This window comes from Triticum urartu, chromosome 3 (assembly GCF_003073215.2).
Source record: "Triticum urartu cultivar G1812 chromosome 3, Tu2.1, whole genome shotgun sequence".
NCBI classification, from domain to species: domain Eukaryota; kingdom Viridiplantae; phylum Streptophyta; class Magnoliopsida; order Poales; family Poaceae; genus Triticum; species Triticum urartu.
The window spans coordinates 673,319,416-673,327,557 of record NC_053024.1 but is presented as its reverse complement, the minus strand read 5'-3'; the positions used below and the strand labels follow the sequence as shown (position 1 = coordinate 673,327,557).

Genomic DNA, 8,142 nt, shown 5'->3' with positions numbered 1-8,142 from the left:
CGAATAGTGGCACCGCAGCAGGACTCCGAGTGCAGCAGCTACTCCAGTTGTACATGGGCCATGGGGTCAAGATTCTTGGAGTTCTCATGGTCTGTGCTTGCACGGCCGACGAAAGGGTGGAAGAGTAGATCTGTTAAGGCTTCCATGGTGTTTGTCTTCAATACCAACGTATTCTTTCTCATCACTAAGCTTTTCTCTCCCTCACTAATTGTTTCTTGCACTATATGGCCAGATCTAACTTCTTCATTTATCCATGATTTTTCTTTAAAGTCCGTCGACTAAATATACAAGAGCTTGGCGGCTCTTTTCTAGCTGCAGCTAAAACTTTATATTAAAGTAAGCTTTAGTTTTGTTGGTTTCTTGTTCATAGAAACCAGCGGCAAGAAATAAGGCTAGAGACACGGCAACATCAACCAAGTTTATGAGCATGTACCTGTACCCTCCTGTATGGCAGTTGATCCACCTTACATGAAGATTAAAGTCATCTACATCAATATATTAAATTTGCTCCTGGTATGCATTTCTTGGAGAAATCTTAGGGCAAATATTTTCTTATTTTTGCTGTCTTCAGAAACCTTGGAGAAATTTGGTGTAGGCACCTTCAGTTCTATTACGTCCATCCCAAAAAGTATGTCTTAGATTTATGTAGATACGGATGAATCTAACACTAAAACATGTCTAGATACATTTGTATTTAGACAAATCCAAGACAAGCTTTTTGGGACCGGGGGGGGGGGGGGGGGGGGAGTATAACATAGTTGAATCTAAAATTTACTACAATTAGCATTGTAATCACAGCGGTGGGCTAATTCTGTAAAGAAATGCAATGATGTAATGTTCTTGGTTAAACTTCAGTTCTGTATATACTCCCTCCGTCCCAAAGTAAGTGCCGCTGATTTAGTACAAAGTTGGTGACAATTATTTTGGGATGAAGGTAGTACTTAGTAATGCAAATTCAAGAATGTTGCAGGCATGTCGTCACTGAAGTTTAGATAGATATTTTGCTTATGCGTATTTAACATTAACAGAGTTACTAACATTGTTTCGATATTTTGTCAGTAGAAGACTGGATTATGCGCATCAATGCGATCCAAAAATAGGTAATTCGAGGTGGATTTCACTTGTGGTAGCACACAGTTCAGATAGCAATGCGGGACTTATAGTCACAGATAGATTGTCGTGGAAAACTCAATTGATGGGATATAGGATTCACATCGGTGCAGATTGCCGAGTACCATGCAAATGAAATGTTGGTTGCAAAATTAATGATCTGCCTCTTTGTCGAGGTAAAACTGATAAGAGTTCAACTCGAGAAATATTTTTTCCATCGATCTTTTAGTCTAGCAAGTAAAAAAAAATCCATCATTCTTTTAGCTTGATGTAAACAATATAATTGTTTGTGCAGCCACAAGTATGCTACCTTCCCTTTCGTAAACAGATGTCCAACTACCAAACATGCAGTAAAAAAGATGTAAGTTTGACTATTACAATATAAAAGATGTTCACATTTGTAAGATAAATGTTATTTTAGATTTATCATGTCCTGTAAATTATTCCCTCAGTCTCATAATATAAGATCATTTTGCAAGCTAAAACACCTTGCAAAATGATCTTTTATATTATGGGACGGAGGGAGTACAAAACTATTTCTGACCAAGAGAGAGATATGTGAAACTCATGGTTTAGCTCACTTAATATCACAAAATTATTTTAGGAAAGACCATCTAGCGTACTTCTCAATTGTGGTATTGGCCGTGCTATTATTTCATGAGTTTATTTTGATGTCTAATTTTTTTTTAAAATTAAAATCAATATTATGGGTAGCAGCACATTCACTGCTGATGCAAGAACATTCCAGCTTGCCTGAAGAACAAAAAGTTCCATTATTTTGTGAGTCTATACAACTTTTACTTGCATTATATTAAACTTCATGTGAATTTGCATCATTTGCAACCCAATCCTTACAGAATATATACCTATACTAACAGCCCACCCCAAGAAAATTCACACGCTAATTATAAAATAAAAAGATCTGAATAATGTTTTTTCCCATACAAAATAGTTCAAGTGTAATCAACTGTACATAGACCGTACATTATCAATCTATGCAGATGAAGAAGACAAGACTTGCACTCAGTCCTGCTTGGTCCCTTTTGTTTGTGCCACATCCATTGGAAGTGAGTTTTTAGCTGTCTTTCTTTGTGATAAAATTTGAAAGATTCAAATCCGATGTTGATATCTTTTCTTTCCGGAATGATACTTCACTTTGCTGGTCTTTTTCACCTATTGTCTCACATGATGAATATCTAGAGCATACTTAGATTTGCTATTTGTGTATTTTGTTTTTGTAGACTTAGTAAGAGCACAGAGAAATAATACTTAAATAGTGTAGGTTGAAATATAATTGACAAAAGGTCTTATATTAGTAGTAAAAATCATTTTGTGGTAGTTGCAACTTGGTAATTACGATATTCAATAAACTTTCACTGCAAGAAGTTTATGGTTACAGTTAAAATTTTGCAACAAAGTGAGTGATGGCAGAGGCGGATAATGGAGAAGGAAAATGGTGTTTTGTATAGTTACAATCCTGAGAACTTGTTTTCTATATACATAAATTTCTTGTTCCGTATCAAGTGACAACACCCATGAGCAATGGTGAGCAAAGTGGAAACACATAAAAGATGGAGCTGTGATAAAATTCATGGACATGCAAGAGTAAAAAAAGGAGGGAGAATGAAGCTTGTATTCCTATGGGACGTGGATAGACAGACGGATAACATAGTAGACGCTGAAGAAGATAAATATAATATCCCGTTGCAACACACGGCACTCAACTAGTACTATGCAAAATATGAGATGCAAGTAGACAAGCAGGTGATATTTTACCTTAACTCAAGTTTCTATGCCAAAATTGGCAATCAGCAGCCCCACAAGCCATGGTTCTGCATGTAGGGATTAAAGCTGCAGAACAGAAAACACAGAATCATGTAAGGACAGAAATACATTCTGATGAATGTTTAAGTGATGATCCTTTGCATCAAGCAAGAGCCTTCTACAACGACTAACAAACATGCAAGGGCAATTTTACAGAAGGATCAGCACTTGTGGAAAAATAGACATTATACAATAACGGCAGCTTTCTATTGGATTCTCCGAACCACAGACACAAATCAATATGCATAAATGTTGGACCTTCAGATAAGCAGACTTGAATTCAATAGTAAGTATTAGCAAAACTATCTTTTTTGTGTGTGTGATATCAGTATCACATCAATTCACAACTCTATCATTACCAATCCCACGACAGATTACCTCCCTTCTCAGTTCCTACAGATAATTACTCCCTCCGTCCCATAATGTAGGACGTTTTTTGAAGACTAGTGTCAAAAAATATCTTACATTATCGGACGGAGGGAGTAGCATCCAAACTCAATCAGTATCTTTGTATTCACCACGTAATCCAAATGAACCGCCATATCCAAGCATGGTCACCACAACTGGTGTGAGATTATAGCACTGCAATTGGTGGCTCAGCTATTGTGAGGTTGTGTGATATGTTTTCCTCTGTTGTACACTAGAACCTAAGCACAAGTTCTTCACACCCAAATCAAGTTGGTTTGAGATTTCATAGATGTATGAATCACTGCCCTGAATTACTAGATATAAAAATGTACAGCCCTGGTACGCAAGAGTAAAGAAACACACCCCTGACCACCAAATTGTCCTCCCAGAGATAATCAACGGACAAAGGAACCAGATTTCGCTAGGAGATCTATAAACATCCCGACCCTAAATCGCGCATCCACGCCAGCAAATCGAATCCCCGCGGCACCAAACCCTAGCACTGGAATGCGAGGCCAAGGGACAGGGGACTAACATGTGTACCCGCCCATGCTGGCCCGGGAGTCGGCAGCGACGATGACGTCTTGTCGAAGATGAAGGAGAGCGTGGCCGTCCCCTTCTTGTTGTTCACCATCTCCTTGGTCGCCTTCTGGAACACATCGAACTACCGGGAAACGAAAAAGGGGCGCAAACGGATCAGAGGCCGGCGGAGAGAAAGGGGGACTGAGGGAGGGGAAGGCTCACGCACGTGGTTGCAGGTGGGGAACTCGAGGGCGAGCTGGTCGGCGGAGAAGAGGTCGCCGAAGTCGTCGCTGCCGGCCGCGGCGGCGCCGAAGAGGTTGTGAATTCGAGGGCGAGCTGGTCGTCGGTGTCGGCGGAGAAGAGGCCGCCGAAGTCTTCGCTGCCGGCCGCGGCGGTGCCTTAGTGGTTCTCGACGGCGGAGACCGGAGAGGTTGGGAATCATCGCGTCGACGGCGTGGATGTCTAGCGGCGGAGGCGGCGATCAATTGAGATTTCTTCTCTTTTCCTCCTCGCGTAGGTCTCCCCCTTCCTTTCTTGCGGCAGGCCTTGTCTCGCACGAGAGGCCCCCGCTTATGGAGGGATTGGGCCGGGCTGTGCGCCCCGACTTTGGATACCGTCTCAACCATAGGCCGCGGCCCACAAGCGGGAGGGGGTGGTTCAGCAGAGCATTAAAATTCTCAAAAACCCCTCAAAAAATTAAAATTCTCAAAAAAAATAAAATTCTTCTAAAAAAGCAAATCATTAAAAAAGGGGAAACAGTTACAATCAGCCGGCCAATCACGCATTAAGTTTCGCCACATGGGCAGCCGTCAGATCCGAGTTTGATCAGCAACGCACAACCTCTAATCATCTGGCCAGGTCATTCACCACTTACGCGTGCCTCTGCCATCCGGACACTTTTTCTACTTTAAAAAGTCAACTTTTTTTAGAGATTACTAGTAAGCGTGACGTTGTCTCAAAAAAAAACTAGTAAGCGTGATGTGCAACATATTCAAAAATTATCCTCGGGAAGCCAATCGAGTCACACATGAAATTGCCAAGCATAGCTATGAGAACCATATTTACGAGATCAATCGAAGATTTCTAGAGCTGGCACTTTGATAAGCATAGAGTTTTCTTAGTGAAATTAAGTAAGTACGAATGTTCTTATGGAGGCTCTCTAAACATTCGTTACCTACAGAAGATGGCGAGCTCATAGGCACATGTCTGATTCTTCTTCTTGTGGATTGTGTGGCTCACTGGACTCCTGGAGACACTCCTTGATCAATTGCACAACGGCGAGATGCATTTGGGCTATAGTTGATGAGGAAATGGCTCGGGCCTTGGTTTATATAGCTGAACCAAGTGCCAAACTATGGCTTTTTATTGTGCTGGAATCATTATCGCATGAGAAATTTGTACTTCTTAAAGTAACTCTTTGGGTAATTTGGTCTGCTCGGTGCAGAGCCATCCACGAGGGGATTTTTCAGTCATCCTTCATCACGGGATTCATAGGGGAGCATGGTGTCCTTAAGGTAACACCCTCACCTGGCATACAGAGAGCAGCACCTAATATCCAGCAACAATGACCGAAGGCTCCACCGGCGGGTTTCGCAAAAATTCACGTAGACGCAGGTGTTCGCTAGCACTAGTAGAAAAAGGGCCATTTGTCCCGGTTTAGAGGGTCTTTAGTCTCGGTTCTGGAACCGGGACTAAAGGCCCTCCACGTGGTTGTTGTCTGGAGCTCCACCTTTAGTCCTGGTTGGTAACACCAACCGGGACTAAAGGAAATTTTACGATTTTTTTTGAATTTTTTCGTATTTTAAAATTTCTGAATTATTTTACAATTTAATCTCTAATCACCCCTGATCAATTTAACCTCTAATATTTAATCACCCCTCATCATTCCAAATCATCTAACTTCCCGACCGGTCACCCATCCCATCCTATCACTACTCCAGCTTGAGCACGCTTAACTTTCGGGTTCTATTCCCCCTCATTTCCAAGTTTGCACTTGTTGTTTTCCTGACAATAGTAAGATGTCAATCCTATTAACCCTCAGGAGTTTAGCTTGAGCATGAAGTCACATGTTTCACTGTTTGAGTTTGAAACTGTGATTCTAAAAAACAATAATTATTTAGTAACACTAATATTTCTTGAATAAGTAGTTTGACCGGATTTGACCAAAATTCAAAAAATTGAAATAATTATTTAATAACACTAATATTCTTGAATAATTATATAGTAACACTAATACTTCTTGAATAAGTAGTTTGACCATAGTTTGACCAGATTTAACCAAAATTCAAAAAAACTGAAATTTGAGCATATTTTTTTCCTTTTAGAATTTGAGGATTCTAAAAATTTGCAAACAGACCGTAGGCTGTCAAAATCGGATGCGGATTTTTGTGCTGAATATTTTGATATATTATACTTTTTTCGACATCGTATGCAAAAGTTATAGCCGTTTTACTTTTTCATGACACTTTTTTGCAAAAACATGTCCAAATATAAGTTTTTAAATTTTCCTAACTAGTAGATGTAGTAATATAACTACATCTCAAAGGGTTTTATTTTTTGAAGTTTTTATCATTCTCTTTTATTTTTTCAAAACTGAAATGGCGATACACCGGGGGTAGAGTTTGAGAAATGGGCCCTTTAGTCCGAGTTTGAGACACGAACCGGGACAAAAGGGCATCGCACCCTTTAGTCCCGGTTCAGTCCCGGTTCGAGATATGAACCGGGACTAAAGGGTGTGATGCCCTTTTGTCCCGGTTCGTGTCTCAAACCAGGACTAAAGGGCCCATTTGAACCGGGACTAATGCCTTTAGTCGCTCGAACCGGGACTAATGTGAGCATTAGTCCCGGTTCGTAATGCAACCGGGACTAATGTGTATATTGCGTTGTGACCAAAGCCCTGTTATCGGCTGCAGTGGTGTACCAGAACAATAATGGATAGTACCTGGGCAGTTCGGCTCTTGTCATTGATGGATTAGAGGATCCAACGGCCCTTGAAGCTATAACATGTAGAGAAGGACTTGCACTGGCTGAAACTCGCTAATAGAGGTAGAGGTAGTTATGCTGCTATAGTTAGTGAGATTAATCTTGAGGTGGCTCAATTTCAATGTGATTTTACTTTTGAGAGTCGTGTGGCCAATGTGGAAGCACATAGTCTAGCCAAGTTCGCTCTTTCGAGGGGTCCGGGACACCACGTCTGGTTTGGCCAACCCCACGACCTAAGACGTCTCTCACAATTTGTGGACTTTGATGAATAAACTTGGCTTGTACCCCTAAAAAATCTAAGAGAACCATTTATCTTGTAGTTGAGTAGATGATCCTCCGTCTTTTATTAATGTGTGTCTTGTGAATGATGTAAGTGTTTTTATTTGATCAATAAAGTAAACCATGTGGCATTCCCTTAAAAAACATATTAAAAATTGCTAGTATTTGTATTCAACATATTCAAAATTCACTAGTGATGGTATGAGGCGAATCGATGTCAATCATATTTGGGTGAGATTTGAAAATTATATTGTTCAGCGAAGCTAATTTTTTTTATTTGGCAAATGTTACATAGAACACTCCGGTGTAGTGCTACATTTGCTAATAGACACATGAAAGTTTCGTCCACTTGCCCATCATGTTCAAATGGGGTGGAAGATAAAGAGCATGTATTGTTTCTTTGCTAGAAAGCAAAGGAGGTTTGGAGCAAGTTAGGTTTGCATGAGGTGATTAACAAAGCTTCTGCCGTTGATCATGCGGGTGAGGCAGTCCTCGAATTCTTACTCATTATGCCAGATCAAGAGTTGCCTAGTTTGGTATCCATTATGTTTGTGAATTTATTGCCATAACCACTTGGTACTTGTGGTGGGATAGACATAAGCTGGTTCATGAAGGAAAGTCCCAAGATGCAATCCAGACGTCTATGGGGGTTCGTGCTATAACAACAAATTTTGTCAATGCTCAGTCCCCTAATGCTATCAGTAGAAAAATGGGACGAAGCAGACCTCCTATGGGTTTTGTCAAGTTAAATGTAGATGCTTCTTTCGATCATGATCTGCTTAGGGTAACAACGGGCGTTGTACTCAGAGATGACAAAGAAAAACTCACCGCTGGTGGAAATTGGAAGATTGATTGATATTCTGATGTTCTGACAGCTGAAGCGTTGGCTCTAAGATTTGGCTTATCTCTTGCATAAAAAGTGGGTTGCAATCGCCTTGTTATTATTCGGATAATATGAAAGTCATTGATACAATGAAGAATGGAGGACAACCTGCGGGAGCGGCGGCGGCAATTTTC

At 40.7% G+C, this 8,142-nt stretch overlaps 1 pseudogene; it reads right to left on the bottom strand.

The window, feature by feature from the left end:
* Nucleotides 1-2,918: 2,918 nt before the first annotated feature.
* LOC125547142 lies at nucleotides 2,919-4,407 on the bottom strand (annotated as a pseudogene).
* Between the last annotated feature and the right edge of the window lie 3,735 nt (nucleotides 4,408-8,142).